This window comes from Dama dama, chromosome 7 (assembly GCF_033118175.1).
Source record: "Dama dama isolate Ldn47 chromosome 7, ASM3311817v1, whole genome shotgun sequence".
Lineage (NCBI taxonomy): Eukaryota > Metazoa > Chordata > Mammalia > Artiodactyla > Cervidae > Dama > Dama dama.
In genome coordinates, this window is record NC_083687.1 from 32,791,864 (window position 1) to 32,809,555 (window position 17,692).

The following is a 17,692-nucleotide window of genomic DNA, read 5'->3' on the forward strand; positions in this document are numbered from 1 at the left end:
CTGGTTCCAAATAGGAAAAGCAGTATTTCAAGGCTGTATATTGTCACCCTGCTTATCTAACTTATATGCAGAGTACATCATAAGAAATGCTGGGCTGGAAGAAGCACAAGCTGGAATCAAGATTGCCGGGAGAAATATCAATAAGCTCAGATATGCAGATGACACCACCCTTATGGCATAAAGTGAAGAGGAACTAAAAAGCCTCTTGATGAAAGTAAAAGAGGAGAGTGAAAAAATTGGCTTAAAGCTCAACATTCAGAAAACTAAGATCATGGTATCTAGTCCCATCACTTCATGGGAAATAGATGGGGAAGCAACAGAAACAGTGAGGGACTTTATTTTGGGGGGTTCCAACATCACTGCAGATGGTGATTGCAGCCATGAAATTAAAAGACGCTTATTCCTTGGAAGGAAAGTTATGACCTACCTAGATAGCATATTAAAAAGCAGAGACATTACTTTGCCAACAAGGTCTGTCTAGTCAAGGCTATGGTTTTTCCAGTGGTCATGTATGGATGTGAGAGTTGGACTGTGAAGAAGGCTGAACACTGAAGAATTGATGCTTTTGAACTGTGGTATTGGAGAAGACCTCTTGAGAGTCCCCTGGACTGCAAGGAGATCCAACCAGTCCATCCTAAAGGAGATCAGTCCTGGGTGTTCATTGGAAGGACTGATGCGGAAGCTGAAACTCCAATACTTTGGCCACCTTATGCAAAGAGTTGACTCACTGGAAAAGACCCTGATTCTGGGAGGGATTGGGGGCAGGAAGAGAAGGGGACAACGGAGGATGAGATGGCTGGATGGCATCACTGACTTGATGGACATGAGTTTGGGTAAACTCCGGGAGTTGGTGATGGACAGGGAGGCCTGACATGCTGTGATTCATGGGGTCACAAACAGTCAGACACAACTGAGCAACTGAACTGAACTGAGGAGGGCTAGCAGCAGGTATTTACTTCTTGTCTTTCTGCCTGCAGGTCACTTCAGAAGAGCTACATTCCTTGACCGGAGGCATACCTCATTCAAAGCAGCCCTCACTACAAGGCTGTCTTCTGAGTTCAAGTTATTACACTCTTCATGCCTCTTCAGGTACAGAAGTAATAATAACCCTACTGCTGCTTGTCCTGGAGAACGACACTCACCCTGGTGGTTTTTCTCTAGCTGTACACATTTTTTACTAGAAAGTTTATTGTGAAATATATGTCTTCTGCCCCTTAATTCTTCAAATTATCTTGTCTGGATACCACCAAAATTAACATTTTAACTGTTTCATTCTTGGATTTGGAGACCTCTATTTTCCTAAATAATATGTATAACTGCTATTATTGATTAATTGATTTAGACATTATTTACTTGTTTTCCATCTGTTAAACAATTAACTGCTTTATGCCACTACCACCCACTATTTCTTTTTTTTTTTTTTACCCACTATTTCTTATCCTTCCAAAATACTTATGTTTTACCTTCTTTTAATTCAGTGTTTATTGTTTATGTTATTTTTATATGAAAGTATTATACACAGCATTGTTGTGAGCTATGATTCTGTTTTCATTCTTTACTGGATGTTTATAATTGCCTAAAAAGGCAAGCTTTAAAAAGAAAATTTTAATGTGCCTAAGTCCCTTCATATGTATTGTTAATTGCTAATTCTTCCTTAACTTCCAAATACCTTTCAATGGAGCTTTCCACAAGACCAATCAAATCAGATAATATATCAGCTCAAATATTTTTTCTTGAGGATATTTTTCCAGTTGACTTCTACATGCTTAAACCTGAATTGGTTGCTCTCTGGACCTGCTACACAGCTGTCATCTGAATCTTCCCTTGCTCATCTGTTCATAATCTATTTTTTGTTCATTTATTTGCTCCACTGTTTCAGTGGAAAGTATTCTCAAGGTTTTTGGTTTTTAGGTTATAAAAATAACTCAGAGTCTGAGGTAATGGTGAGAAGAGCCCTCAGTATGCTTATATGTTGTTAGACTCTACCAACTTACGCCAGTTGCCTCACATATATTCTTAGCATTTTTACCTTTCATTTTTGAATGGTAGTTGTATTTTTTTCCCAGTCCTGCCATCAGGATAAAGCCCTAACTGTCAGAGATCTGAGAGTTAGGTGAGGGAAAAGAGGTCAGTCTTCAGCATTCCCTTACATCCAGATACAGAACAGATCCTCTCCTGTTCTCATTAAGGTACTCAGATCCTCATCTGTAATAGTCTAATCCCATTCTTTATTTTCTTAGAAGAAAAAATCTCCAGATTTTTTCCTGGGTGGTAGAAGGGCAAACACTCAGTATAAGTGCAGAGAATTTAGGGCTCTAACTCTTTCTCAAATTTTAAACAATCTGCTTTTGGTTTCCCTTTAGCCTCCAGTACATAGTGCTCTCAGTTCCTGAGCTTTTTAAAGAAACTTTGGTATTAATCAGATTGTTTCTGTGAAGTCTGTTACTATTTGTCTACCTATTTTTCAGTTTTAGTGTTTCTTATCTTCCACTTCTTTTGTGTTCTTCTCATATTTGAGCTTAAAAAATATTTTTACTATAGTTACAGTGAGTTTTCAGGGGGCATACAATAAAAATTATAATTTCTGTCTCAACAATATCTTAATGTAATATGGATAAAAATTTTTATAGAAATTCCATGTAATTTCCAACCCACCTAAAAATTTTAAGTTGAACCAAATCAAGCTAGCTTTAAGTCATTTCAAAATTTGATGGTTATTGGAAAGCATTTGTTGTTGTTCAGTCTTTGAGTTGTGTCCAACTCTTTGTGACCCTGTAGGCTGCCACACCACGCTCCTCTGTCCTCCACTGTCTTTGGGAGTTTGCTCAAATTCATGTCCATTGAGTTGGTGATACTATCCACTGCTGCCCCCTTCTTCTTTTGCCTTCAATCTTTCCTAGCATCAGGGTCTTTTCCATTGAGTTGGCTCTTTGCATCTTGTGGCCAAAGTATTGGAGTTTCATCTTCAACATCAGTCCTTCCAATGAATCCTTTGGGTGGGTTTCCTTCAGGATTGACTGGTTAGAGTCCAAGGGACTCTCAAGAGTTTTCTCCAGCACCACAGTTTGAAAGCATCAGTTCTTCAGCGTTCAGCTTTCTTTATGATCCAGCTCTCACTTTCGTACATGACTACTGGAAAAACATAGCTTTGACAAGATGGACCTTTGTCAGCAAAGTGGTGCCTCTGCTATTTAATACCCTGTGTCATAGATTTCCTTCCAAGGAGCAAGCATACTGACTTATAAGCATAGTCTTCAAACCACTACATATTTTTTCAAGTGATCTACTTTACCAGTGGGCCCATGGCAGGGGCCCATACTTTAAATACTTTAAAAGAAAAGTATTCAATACACTATTTGTTGGTAAAACATTTCTGATGCAAATTTCCAAAGCATTGATAAAATGGACCCTAACTAAGAGAAACATCTGACAGCAGAAATAGACTCTCCTGGAATCCATACAATAGAGTTCCAATAGAGTGATTCAAAATTAGCTGAAATTAATAGAGACAAAGGAAATGAAACACAAAATTAAGAACTTTTGACTCATTAAAAAAAAATTGACAATAGGAAAAGGAAACAGAAACTTTAAAACAAAATTTTTAAAAGTAACTTAAGAATAGTGGGTGCATTTTAAAACAAATTAGCAAAAAGAAAATTAGTAAACTGGTAAGATGAAAATGGATGTGAGAGTTGGACTATAAAGAAAGCTGAGCACCAAAGAACTGACGCTTTTGAACTGTGGTGTTGGAGAGGACTCTTAAGAGTCCCTTGAACAGCAAGGAGATCAAACCAGTCAATCCTAAAGGAAATCAGTCCTGAATATTCATTGGAAAGACTGATGCTGAAGCTGAAACTCCAATAGTTTGGCCACCTTATGCAAAGAACTGACCCATTGGGAAAGACCCTGATGCTGGGAAAGATTGAAGTCAGGAGGAGAAGGGGACGACGGAAGACAAGATGGTTAGGTGGCATCACTGACTTGATAGACATGAGTTTGAGCAAGCTCTGGGAGTTGGTGATGGCCAGGGAAGCCTGGCATGCCACAGTCCATGGGGTCGCAAAGAGTTGGACATGACTGAGCGACTGAACTGAACTGAAGATGAAAATATCCAGAATAAAAATGTTATAAAAGGAAAACACAATCAAGAAGTTGAGAAAGTATAACACATTGACTCTTAAAGCCAAGAAAGCAAGGAGAGAAAAGATTGAAAAGAAGCAATATTTGAAAAAATAATGATTGGAAATTGATCTGAACATTCAAAAAGCCCTACTACATCCAAACTAGATAAATACAAAGAAGACCACATTTTGGCATATCTGGGAGCTAGCCTTCAAAATGTCCCTCCAGTAATCCCTGTGGGGATTTGATGCTTGGGGAATCATTACAAATGATGCTTTCTGGCTACTACTGTTGTGGTGAGTAAGAAACTGTCCTTTGTCTCTCATCCAGGAGTCTCATGTCTTCTGTCAGTATCTATGAAACTGTAGTAGGCTAATTCTTAGCTTAGAGTAATTACCATTTCTTTTTAGTGGTTTGAATAATTAAGTTATAGTCTTAGCAAATTTGATGATTGTAATTCAGTATTGTTGTCTAGATTGTTCATTTTTTTTTAAAGAAAATTAAAATAGTCATTTCACTTTATATAGGCAACTAATTTTTTCTTTCTTTTTTTTTTTGTAGTGTCTTGACCATTTGGTTTACGGATGACAGAGCAGAAAATAGAACTGAAGATAACCACTTTTTGGTTACCTCCATACGTTTTTTTTTTTGTTTTTTTTTTTTTGGTCAGTGACAATCTATTATTCCATATGGGGAATTGGGCAAAGTCATTTAAAAATTTTTTTATTAAACTTTTTTTTAGGCAAAGCCATTTCCCTCCTCTTTAGTTCTTGTTCTCAAAGATTAATGTCCTGCTTTCTCTATCCTCCCTCCTTCTTTGTCAAGCAAGTTTTAGTGACAACTTGTTTAGACATTTTTGATACTGTCCTTAAGTCTGTGCAGATCTCATATTCCCTTGGTATTCTGAATTATTGTTAATTTTTCAGTAATTAGGGTCTGCACTTATGATCCTTCATCAAAGATTTTGTTCACATCCAAGACCAGAGCCAGTTTTAGTCTCCTTCCTTGTGATCAGGTGCTGAGTTAGCCATATTCACCCCTTAGCTTTCAAATACATAATTTTAGCCTGTTTAATTTTCAATGAATTCACATTGCTCTGAAGTAAAAATTCTTAGAAACAAAACACAGTTACCAGTTAGAAGGTAAGGTTTTAAGTGGGATTCTGCAAATAGAATATACTAATGCTTTAAGCATGTTAAGGAAAAAGAAACAATTTCTCTCCAAGTGATAAGATGTTGTGGTGAAACTAGCCCAAGATTCCAGAGCCCAGGGCAACTGTGCCTTGTCCAAACTGAGGAGATGCTGACTGAACTTCTGCAGGACCCATCATTTGCCCTTTCTCAATTTCCCTCTAAATTCTACATGGTGCTACTCTTCTTCAAGTGATTCCTAGCATTCTGTTCTTTTCCCAGTTTTCTGCCGCAGCAACTGCAGACATTGTATTGCCATCCAGGTATGGAAGCCAGGACCATATAACTTCCTCAGCTGAGTTCACAACTATTTAACTTATGTTTTTCTCCCAGGAAAGGATCACCAGCCTCTTCTGTGAATCAGTTACTTTTACATATAATTTTGGTTTCCAAAGGAATTAAGTGACAGAAGTGACATAAGATAGTTATGGCTTAAAACATATTTTAATTGTTTTTCTCATTGTGACAGATCACATTCCTTATGAATGCCCCCTGTGACTATTTATCTTTGGATGCCAGGAATGACCCATGAACATGCCTGTGTCTACTTCTGCCTTATTACTGCATTCTCACTAACATCAGTATAACCTGTCTATCCTTTGATCCATTTTTGTGCACTTAAAAATTCTTATTCAGAAGTCGTAGGCTCTAGTAACAGCTATACTTACAATACGTAGCCACCCCCAGGGAAGAGAATGACACTTTCAACTTTGAGAGTGACAGAATCTACTTTGCCTCCCATAGGATTTCAAGTATAATTTAAGCCCCAACAATTCTCCGTGATATCTGGCTTCATGATTCTTCTTTTTCTCCTGCTATCGTATAAACACACACACAAAAGATGGGTAGGGATATATAATTTGGTCATCAAATCACTGTTGACATGTGTGGAAGTACTTATGAAGAAGCTCCTCAAATGTAAACTACAGAAAGTAGGAATCAACTGCGGTGAGAAATGTCGGCACCTGGAATTCAGACTGGAGATAGCGTCCAATTCATAGAAGAATGGACCAGTGAGTGGCAAGATTATCCGCTTGGTAACAAAAACACTCGCGACTCTGGCGGGACTCGAACCCGCAACCTTTGAATGCCTCACTGCTGCGCTAGAAGTCCAATGCGCTATCCATTGCGCCACAGAGCCCGACGGCTTGTAATCGTTGGCTGGATCCCAAACACTGTTGGTGATTTACTTGGTTATCAGTAAATATAATTTGTGGGGATTTATTGTGTTTCAGTCACTGTGAAAGTTCAAGAAACATAAAAACAAGGCAATGCAAGGGACATCAATGTCCAACATGGAGGGATTTCTGAGCCTTTCCGTGGCTACTGTCATTCGTTTTCATGAAGTAAGGAATAGTTGGTTCAAGATTCAAAAAACATCTCATTTCATCTCGTCTTTCCAAGCCCAAGCTCGGGACCGTTGGCTTTGCAAAAATGGAATTTAAGGAACTTCCAGCAAAATGGCGTTGGGATAGATTTTAAATTCATGGCGGGGCCCCACTACTCTTTCCTCTAGCTCACTTCTGGAGTTTTCTCTCTCTCGATCTGGGGGCCCTTCTTGTTCGTCTTTGTGTTCTTTCTGAAAAAGAAGAGTTCGTTTGTTTTGTTAATGGGCTCTTGGAGCAACGCAATCGCATTGTCGCCCTCTCTCTCGAAGGAAAGGGCTACAGTTTTTTAAGAGTCCAGGAAGCTTTGGAAAGATCCCAGGCTTTCTAACTCTGGAATTTCTTTTGATGACTCTTTGGGTTGAGATGCAAAAGACGGCTGTTCCTTCGCTGCCGATTTTCTGTGAGACTGTATGGTCTAGTCGCAGTGGCTCCTTCAGTGACCGTCGGTTAATAAGCGGGTTGATGTCTTTGCGGACAGAAAAGGATGTGGACAGTGGAGGTCACCGAGTGCGGGAGAGGCCAAGGTTTGTTGACGCGGAGCAGGAGGGTAGTTGTGACTTGAGAAATCGGAGGAGAGTTGTGGAAGGAAGAGAAGAAATCCCAGGTCATCCCTACCAAGGAGGACAGTGCAATATGATAGAAACAAATATGACTCGCTCTAGAACCTGAGCCATGAGGTGGAAGATCACTCAAGCACTCTCACACACTAGTGAGTAATTAAGAATGCGGGAAAGGAGCTTCTCCCGGCCCTCAACCTCTCAACTCCACATAATATCAGAAATGAAAATAATGAATTCTAAAAAAAAAAAGAAAGAAAGAAAATAATGAATTCTGAAAATCACAAGACAAAACTCGAACTCTGAACCGACTGTCAGCAAAAACGCAAAGCAGAAAGGACGTGTTAGACAAGAGCTGAAGTTTGAGCTGAGTGAGAAAGTCCTTGTAGCTCTAGAGCCTAGGAGCCTGGGTATTGAGAGCCTGTGCGTTCACACCCGCGGCCCACCCTCCCCCGCCAGCCCCCCGCTCCTCCCCCTCATCCGGGCCGCGGGTGCCCTCCCGGCGCTCGGCTTCCTCCCGGGACCTTGCCGCGTACCTTTGTCTCAGCTCCACAGCGGGACTTGCCGCAGCCTAAAGACTGGGGAGGTGATAGGTAGATCTGACCAAGTTTCTTTATTCATTCTTCTCCAGCCTCACGTCTTTGAGGACGTGTCGGTTCGAGTCCAAGTTTTGGGAGCTGCCAAAGAGGAGGGCCGGAGGTGAGCGGCACCTACAGGGCGGCCTCAGAGTTGGAAATGCTAGTGGGAGAAGGACCCGGAATGAAGGGCGCTCGAAAGCATCGGACGCTAACTAGGGACTGACTTTGATGAGAGGACACTGGGTTGCCCTTCCCCTGACCCAAAGGACTATTCCATACGTTGCTTGAGGGGGAATACCGGCTGAAAAGGAGGATCCCGGGACTGTCTCCTAGTCTCTCAGAAAAATTTGACTTCTCTGCTCTTTAGTAAAGGAGGCGGGAACGTTCCAGAGGCCCCTTTCCGAATGAGGGAAGCCCGCGGTCACTTTTGCTTTTCATAACAAAAAGTTGTAATTTTAAAAAAGCATTTTAGGAACCCTTAGGATAGAAGTCGTACCCCCAAAATACTCCTCCAGGGACAGGCAGAGTATGAAGTTTTTAAACAGATTTGGCAATCTCTTAAAAAAAAAAATGGTTAGGAATTTTCCAGATTGCCAAAGGAAAAACACATAAGAAATGCTTTGAATCTGTAAGCACTGTAAATTTGCTTTTCCTGAACACATTTCGTCCATTTGTCAGGCATGGCTTAGTTGATCTTTTCTAAATATAAATAAAAGTAAATTATGTGATCTTCAGTTAGATCTATCTCCCCCCCTCCCCATAAGACTTTCTCAGTGATATACGAATTGAATAGAACTCTATTTAAAGAATTCGTTGTTACTTCTGGTTAAATATTATGTATTAAATCCAAGCAATTAGCAACTTTTTCAAAATGCATCGTATTCATCTGCTCACACCTCTTACCTATGAACAGTTTGTTGGCCACAAAATGGGGGCCTGTCTATCTACGCATCTTAGGATCTGGTATCTACATTTAACCATTCTATCCTGAAACATTTCTGTAGAACGTCTGGAGATTCTGCTGAAAGAATAGCGAGCTACAAACATAAAAGAAGAATGGGAAACATGCAATGTTGGTTTAATTTAGAGGAAATGAGCCTTTGCATTGCCTCCCCCAAACTGAACCGCATAATCCGTTTTCTAGAAAGCAGTTAGGACCTCACACATTCAAAAAAATGAAATTCATGGACAAACTATAGCTCTTCTTAACCCATCTGAAAAGTGAAAGCATATTCACTTCTGTAAAATACATTCCCAAACACAGTGAGATTAGTACTTTGAGTCTAAGTTAGGAATCGTAGGACAGCAAGTGAGGGGATCCAGAGGTTTTCAACCTCGTTTTTCTCTCCTTCCACCTTAGACACAAATCAGAGGGAACATTCCCTTCCCTGAAACCCGTTGAGCACAATATCATTCATTGGGGAGGCTGTAAGTTCTAGCAGAAGTGTTGGTTCCACTCATGCCTAAAAGGATTAGTTTGATTTCAACTCGTTTCTGAGTAAATTTGGTTCGATTTCAAAGACCCCAGCACCCGGCACGAACCCAACTCATCCCTGAGGGAGGCAGGCCCTAGCTGATGATGACCTGAACTTTGTTGAAAACAAAGATACTTGCATAGATGTTGTTGTTTAGTTGCTCTGTTGTGTCCGACTCTTTTCGACCCCATGGACTGCAGCACGCCAGACTTCCCTGTCCATCACCAACTCCCGGAGCTTGCTCAAACTCCTGTCCATGAGTTGGTGATGTCATCCAACCATCTTATCCTCTGTAGTCCCCTTCTCCGGCCTCCAATGAGGCCGCATCAGGGTCTTTTCCAATGAGTCAGTTCTTCGCATCAGGCGGCCACAGTATTGGAGCTTCAGCTTCAGCATCAGCCCTTCCAATGAATATTCAGGGTTGATTTCCTTTAGGATTGCCTGGTTTGATCTCCTTGCTGTTTAAGGGACTCTCAAGAGTCTTCCAAACCAGCACTCTCATCGCAGTGCTCCTATATGTCGGAGGCTGCTGGAGAGGGTTTGACCTCCCTCTCCAAGCTTTCCTTTGGAGTAGGAAATGGCAACCCACTCCAGTAATCTTGTCTGGGAAATCCCATGGACACCAAAGCCTGGTGGGCTACAATCTATGGGGTCGCAAAGAGTCGAACACGATTGAGTGACTGGGCACATAGGCACACCCCTAAGCTTTCATTCATCTGAGGGTTTTGCTCAACTCACTGCACACACTTGTCTACACAAGGCTTGTCTTTATGTCTACCATGTATCTTCTTATAATGAAGAACTTGCTTCCACACTTGTAGTCGTGGCCGAGAGGTTAAGGCGATGGACTAGAAATCCATTGGGGTCTCCCCGCGCAGGTTCGAATCCTGCCGACTACGGCGAAAATTTTAACCTATGTACTGCTGCAGGGGAAAACAAAGCTAATACTGATTACACTCTCAGGAGATTTGATTTAGTAGAGCCCTAGTAATGCACCCCCGCCCCCCCACCCCGCCCAAGGATCTTCCGTCGTGGCTCAGATGGTAAAAGCAGCCGCTTGCAATGAGGAAGACCTGGGTTCGATCCCTGGGTGGGGAAGATCCTCTGGAAAAGGAAATGCAACCCACTCCAATACTCTTGCCTGGAAAACTCCATAGATGGAGGAGCCTGGTGGACTACAGTCCATGGGGTCGCAAAGAGTCGGACACGAAGTCGAAGCGACTTCACTTTAGTAATTCCTCAACCCGATCCTTATACAAGGTTCAAGGGTGTCTTCAGTTTTCCCTGTCCCAAAGGGACACTTGGGTGAAATAAATGTTAGTTAAACCATTTACACATTTTATTAAAATACTTGCCACAGAGTAAAACTGGCTTTTTGAAATTATGAGTTTATTCGTGTAACCACTACCATAATCAGGATACAGGAAAGTCCCATCAATAAACCTCCCCATGTAATCACTTTATAGTCATCTCCTAATTCTATACATAACAGTTGACAACCAGATATGTTTCCTGCTCCCTTGTTTGACTCTTTGAGAATGTTGTGGAAATTGAATCATACAGAATGTAACCTTATAAGATTAGCTTCTTTCACATGAGATAGAACATGCCTTAAGATTTATGCAAGTTGTTGCATGTATTAAAATTTTGCACCTTTTTGAATAGAATTTCATTGAGTGGATGTGCCACAGTTTATTTCTTCTTCTATCCATTGAACCTGGTTGTTCAAGGTTTTTTCAGGTTTGGGCAATTGTGGGGTTAAAAGGTAATAACTTTAGCATATGCAGATTTTCATTTTTATTGGATAGATATTTTGTTGGCTGTCCCCCCCCCCCCCCATTTTCAAAATGCATTACTTTATTTTCCTCATAAGGCAACTATATCTTTTAAACCTTGAGTATATGACAGACTCAAGATTTCTTCAGAAATCCCTAGGGTTTCCACGAACTTTCCTGGAGCTGATGGCCTTAGTAGTTATATTGCTTTGAAATAATAGCATGTATCTAATCATGTTTTGTTTTTGGAGACTTGCTTTGTGGCCTGGTAAAATGTCAAGATAGAGATAATTTCATGTGTGTTTGGAAAAAGTTTGAATCAGGAAGTTGATATGTGCACTGTTCTCTATATATGTATATTATATGACTTGCACTACTTTATTTTATGGGTTTTTTTTTTTTTTTTGATGTGTGTTTTAACTTTTCAAAGAGGTATATTGTATAAAAATATACCTCCAAAAATCCCACCATGGTTGTGATTTTTATCTTTCTCTTGGTACTTCCATCAATTCCTGGAATTTTCCTCCATTTCTTAAATTTCCAGAAGCAAGACATTCTGGATAAAGCCATGATCTGTGTAAGAATTATGACTTGGAGACTCCAGGTGCTACCACCAATTGAACAATTCCAACAAGAGAAACCTAGAAAAAAATCTATTTAATTTATACAAACTTCAGAATAGCCATTGAGACTTAAGAGAAATGTTGCTACTTAGAGATATACCTATGTTTCCTTCCTCAAGACAAGTGAGGAAAATGCAATTTAAATATAATTTATCTCATGGGAAACTCTGGGTAAAGATTAAGGATAAGCTGCAGGGTAGATTCTGATCATCTTTGTGCTTCAGAATGAGTCTGGCTCCATCCACTGGTTCTGACCAGAAGTCTAACTTCTGGCCTCCCAAAACCCCAGGAGGAACCCAAACCCCATAACCACTCTGAGAGAAGAGAGAAACTCAGAACTGGTTTGACTAGAATCTCAGCCTCAGGCGTGGGTGCAACTTTGCCTCTTAAATTACAGCATTGGGGCTAATGAACCATGGAGCATGAATTTAAAGAAGATATTGAGAGAAGTGGGCCCCCTTTGCAATTTTTTCCATCACAGTTAGCGGGAAAGCTCGATTCTGCTGCCTCCAGACCTGCGGGCGAGCACACCATCCTGCAAGGACCTATGTGAGCAAGAGATGAAGGGCAATGCTTGGTTACCTTCTCGCAGCCATCGGAGGCCTGTCACTGAACTATTAGAATAGTCTTGAGCGCGGACCTGTGTTTTTCCCGGGTAGTCACAGCACCGCCTCATTTAAGCGAGCAGGTCTTTCCATTGCATTAAAAGTCATGCATTTGTAAAAGAATGCTTTACAAACATCCACGGGGACAGTGGGTGGTGGGAAGCAGCCAGCATCCCTGAAATTCCACCCTCACAAATTCCAAGGCTCCTCTCGGCTAAAGTTCTGTTGAAATCTCGACAGAAATTTGCTGCTGGGCTGCCTCGGTGAACATAGCCGAACAGAGGTAAGAGACTAGGAGAGTTGAAAGGGGCTCTAGAGATTGCGTGCAGGACGCCGAGGGATCCACCGACCCCACCCCAGAAACCTAGTCTTTAAGAAAGCACACTGGGTTTAAGAAAAAGGTGTCCGCAGAATAGTAGTAAGAAAAATCTTTAGTACAATTTGGCAGCCTTCACTGGACATCTTTCTCTTGATGAAGTAGAGTATGAAGAGTCTTTGATCCTGAAATATTGAGTCTCTGATTTGTTCCTCACCAATCCCTACACTTGACAAAATTCAGACTTTTGCTTCAAGCATACGTTTTCTCGAAAACATAACTTCTCTTGCAAGGTTTCTTCCGTGAATATGCCAGAAACCAACACATTAAAGCTTGCTTTCCTAGAGCCAATGGACCTGATAACTAAATAATCTATGTGGAGAAACGTATTAATTTATGGCCGAAACTGAGCAGAGGTACAGATAAACTAGAAAATCTCAAAGGTTCAGTTTTCGTGTCTATATGAAGACTAAAAATACCTCGACGAGTTTTAAAGTATTACATCATACAATGAATATAACACGTTCAATCCAGTGCTGGTGATACAAGAAACGTTCAAAATATTCAGTGTTGTTGGTTTTTTTGTTTTTGTTTTTGTTTTTAAAGAAGAAAGCAAGGACTAGAACCAACAAGTTTCTGAGTTAATGGCGGGGACGGGAGTGGACACTCTTGGGGTCTTGTATTTGCCAAAAAAACAAAGAGAGAGAGAGAGAAATAAATAAAATTAAATCTCTCAGGGTTTTTTTTCAAGTGTCGTGAGTGGACATAGACTAAGTATTCTGATAGTTTAAACTAAATGGTTTCAGTAGTTACTGTGACACATCACCGACAGTTATGGCAGGGTGGACGTCATGCCTGGTTCCATGGTGTAATGGTTAGCACTCTGGACTCTGAATCCAGCGATCCGAGTTCAAGTCTCGGTGGAACCTATCAATGTTTTGTCTCTTATTTTTCCCCTGGAAAATATTGTCCACCTAAATGACGAAATCAATTTTGCCAATTTTATTTCTTGTAAGTCCAAACACATCGGCATTTAGATGAGGAGGCAGAAGTGGAATCCCATTCTGGTTTAATGGAATTCATTTTTTAAGGAAGAAAAGGAGTAACAGAAGTAAGTTAAGTACAAGTGCAAGACGACAAAAACTTTGCACTCTGCTGCGACTAGCAAAAAAAAAAACTCTAATAAAAAGCAATAACGATTCTTTTAATAAAGTTTACTTTCAGTGCACATTAAAAGAATATTTGAAATTGTTCAATACTTCAAAAGTGAAAAATAAATTAATCTTAACAGTACTGGAGAATTTATAAATAGCAAATTTCTTTTCTGCCCATGACCTCTACCTGCACAATTTCTGACTCCCTCCACTCTTCCACAGGGCCACTGAACCTAGTGTGTGTGTATATATATATAGACATCTCAGAAAGAGAGAGGGAAACTAAAGGTGGAAAATCCTAAAGTAGGTGACTTTAAGTAAACAAGCACACAATACTCATTATTACATTTTTAAAATATCTACAGATTTAACCTATTTCAGCTTAAAATGGGTGGGGAATCCATAATGACATTTTGATTTCCGTATTCACCTGTGCTTTGGGCTACACACATAATACCAAACATCTCCTTTTATCATCAGATAAAATGAGTGACTGCAGTTATTTCCTTACTAACTACATTCTTGGTGTAAGTTTTCCTTGTTTTTCCCCTACTTGTTCTTTTACTGTTTTGCAGTGGACTCGGGATTTTTTAAAAAAAATATAGTATTTGTCTGGGATGAAGTTTGAGTAATTTTTTTTTTTTTTCTTGGATTAGACATTTGCAGGCATTTCACATGAACTAGAGGCTGGGAAGATTCCACCCCCACCCCTACATAGCCTTATGATACCAGGTTGTGTGGGAGATTTTAAAGTAATTTTTTTTTTTCTTACAACCAACACATATGAAGATTCTGCTCCCATATACTGATCTTATATAGTATCTGCTGCTTCTCAACATTAGCCCTTTGGGTAAAGCACTTATTCAAACATTCATGTCTAGGTTCTCCTTCATAATGAGTTCTGTGAAGTTCCTGCTTCGACATTTAAACACACTCCTTTGTTCAAAACCAGAGTGCTAATTTTCTCTCTCACAGTGTACCACTAACTTTAAGAGACTATGCATCTATATTAATTTGGTTTTTTTTTTTTTTCTTTTGCAAAAACTGTACAGAGAAAACACTACTCATGGTCTCATTACATTCCTTTGACCTTCACAGAATGTGGAATTTACTCTTCATACTCCATTATCCATATAAACAGATCATTTTTACTTTGCTCAAAATTTTAGTTTGCTTTATTCTTTCTTATATTTATAGGTACATATTGCCAGATGAAAATGCAAAAGATGTCTATTCTGCAACTGAAAACCTCTGTCTTAATTGCATACATTGTTGCCATCACACAGTATATATACCAAATGGAAATATAAATATTATGGGGCTCGCGCTTATAGTGCATCTTGCTTTACATGAACCCCAGCATTCCTTGAGTTGACCATAGTGATGGGTCAACAGTAGTTAATGAGTATATCATAATGCTTTTAATAGCAAGACAGACTGCAGTATGGCTGCCATGTCGTCTGAGTGGATAACTATGTAGAATGCCCACTAAAACCGTAGTCGACAGGATTCGAACCTGCGCGGGGAGCCCCCAATGGATTTCAAGTCCATCGCCTTAACCACTCGGCCACGACTACTGACTTACTCTTTTCCTTGCGGGCCAAAGTGAAAACTACTTGGTGGCAAGTTCTGCAACAGTTGGTCTGACAACAAAAAGTTTCTTAGCCTTGTCCAGGTCTCTCCCTCGTGTATGAAAGAGAGCAAATCAAGAAGCAGCTGGTGATGTAATTCAATAAAAAGCTCCTAGACAAAGGACTGGGTCTTCCTGGATGCTGGAGCTTGTCCACTAACTGCTGATAATCGCGGACACGCACGATCACTCCTAATTTTCGGGAATCCGCAGAAGGCGAGCTTTGTGTTTAGAGTGAGTTCCAAACAACCTCCAGTCGCAAATACCAATGGGAAAAGGAACTCGAATAAAGGGAAAATGTGAGAATTGGAGGTGCAGGGTCGGGGTGGTCATCTGTGTTTACTTTCAGGTTTAAAATCTAAATCAGGAATCTCTTCCATGGCATCAAATTGACTTGTGCTTCCAAAAGAACGATTAAAATCAGACTACGGCGACAATTCAGAGTGAGGGGTGGAGGGTAGGGGAATTGAGCAATTTCTGTCCTAACTAGAAAAGACAAGGTTCCAGATCCTTCCTTTGAAGGTCACTTGTGTCATCCTAGTGAAGGCTGCGAGACAATTCCCAAGCTACCTAAGCCTTCAGCCTCTGGAACCTGGGGAGAAGGGAGGCACTCGAAACAGGTTTCCCAAGGATCCGAATTCTGCAGGAGGACATTTTTGGTCCCTCTCAATGCAGAACAACGCAAAAATACATGGAAACAAGTAAATGTTAGAAAAAAATTCAGCTAAATTAATAAAGTTGATTCTTGAGTCAGAGACTATCTGGTTTATGAGAATGTGATAATGAAGGGGAGACTTGGCTCTGATTCCTTTTCATGGAAATGTTGTTGTTCAGTCGCTCAGTCATATCCAACTCTTTGCCACCCCATGGACTGCAGCACACCCGGTTTCCCTGTCCTTTACCATCTCCTGGAGCTTGCTCAAACTCATCTCCATCGAGTCAGTGATGCCATCCAACCAGCTCATGCTCTGTCATCCCCTTCTCCTCCTGCCTTCAATCTTTCCCAGCATCAGGGTCTTTTCTAATGAATCTGCTCTTCGCATCAGGTGGCCATAGTACTGGAGCTTCAGCTTCAGCATCAGTCCTTCTAATGAATATTCAAGGTTGATTTCTTTTAGGATTGACTGGTTTGATCTTGCAGTCCAAGGGAATCTCTCCAAAACCAAGGACTTTATCTCTGTGTTCTAGGAATGGAAGTGTTTTGCTGGGGCATAAACTAATAGAGAGAATTTCAACTATGAAAAGAACATGACCACCATGATCGAGGCGGAATATACCTCACTGGGAGTTAAAAGAAACCATTTCTTTAGGATAATAAGAATTATACCCCACTCACCATATTCTTGCAAATGTTATTTGGTCTTGCTATATACATCCATTTAGGCTCATAAAGGGTTTATAACTTTTAACACAGTAAATTTATTTTGAAGTTTATTGTCCTTGAATGGTCTAATCAAAGTATTGTCCCCAATCAGCAGAGTGCGCACCACTTGGGAACTTGTGAGAAATGCAAATTCTTGGGCTGGATTCAGATCTACAGAATTAAAAACTTGCTAGGAGTGGGGCAGGCAGGCATGAGGAGATGCAGTAATCTGTTTTAATAAAAAGCCCTCTAGGTGGTTCTGATGCCCATCGAAGTTTGAGAAGTACTCTCTTAAGGAAATACTCTTAACAAAGAGAAACATGTACTGCATAAAAAAATTATTTTTATTTCTCATTGTAATAGCAAAAAAAAAGGCATTAAAAAGAGATAAATGTTTAAATAGTTTTGTTTTAGCTGTGTAATTGATCATTACAATGCCAGTAAAACAAAATTTGGGAAGACTTTGTAATTATTCTGGGAAAATGTTTATAATGTAATGTTCATTGACAAGAGCAGGATGAAATGAACATGACTTCAACTATGCACAATTTTTACATATGAAATACTGAGAATAGAGAAAGAATACTTCAAAATATTGCTAGTGCTGGTTTCTGGACTAATTTGTGAAGGATTACAAGTTAATTTTGTTGTTTTTGCCTTTTCCAATGTAAAGTAATCATCCAGTTTTGTAAGCGAATGGTATGACAATGTATTTTACTAATTTATTGGTTACTTAGTGATGAGTGTATGTATCTCATGGATCCCCATTAGAAGCTGACAGCAGGAAGCTAGTCTCTCAGAATGTTTTCTACTTAGGCTCCTTCTATCAGACTATCAGAATAAGGGGTCCTTCCAGACTGAGGAGGAAGTGTTACTGGCCAGTTTGCCACAGTAGCGAGATATTCGACTAAATGAT

The 17,692-nt window shown here is 40.2% G+C and overlaps 4 non-coding genes across 4 annotated transcripts; 2 read left to right on the top strand and 2 right to left on the bottom strand.

Moving 5' to 3' along the window:
* Nucleotides 1-6,365: 6,365 nt before the first annotated feature.
* Nucleotides 6,366-6,453, bottom strand: TRNAR-UCU (transfer RNA arginine (anticodon UCU)). Its single transcript is given in 2 exon segments — nt 6,366-6,401; nt 6,417-6,453. It is a non-coding gene; the product is annotated as a tRNA-Arg (tRNA).
* A 3,674-nt stretch (nt 6,454-10,127) lies between these two features.
* TRNAS-AGA (transfer RNA serine (anticodon AGA)) lies at nt 10,128-10,209 on the top strand. Its single transcript has one exon. It is a non-coding gene; the product is annotated as a tRNA-Ser (tRNA).
* Nucleotides 10,210-13,486: 3,277 nt separating this feature from the next.
* On the top strand, nt 13,487-13,558 carry TRNAQ-CUG (transfer RNA glutamine (anticodon CUG)). The gene has a single exon. It is a non-coding gene; the product is annotated as a tRNA-Gln (tRNA).
* Nucleotides 13,559-15,278: 1,720 nt separating this feature from the next.
* TRNAS-UGA (transfer RNA serine (anticodon UGA)) lies at nt 15,279-15,360 on the bottom strand. Its single transcript has one exon. It is a non-coding gene; the product is annotated as a tRNA-Ser (tRNA).
* Nucleotides 15,361-17,692: the final 2,332 nt, after the last annotated feature.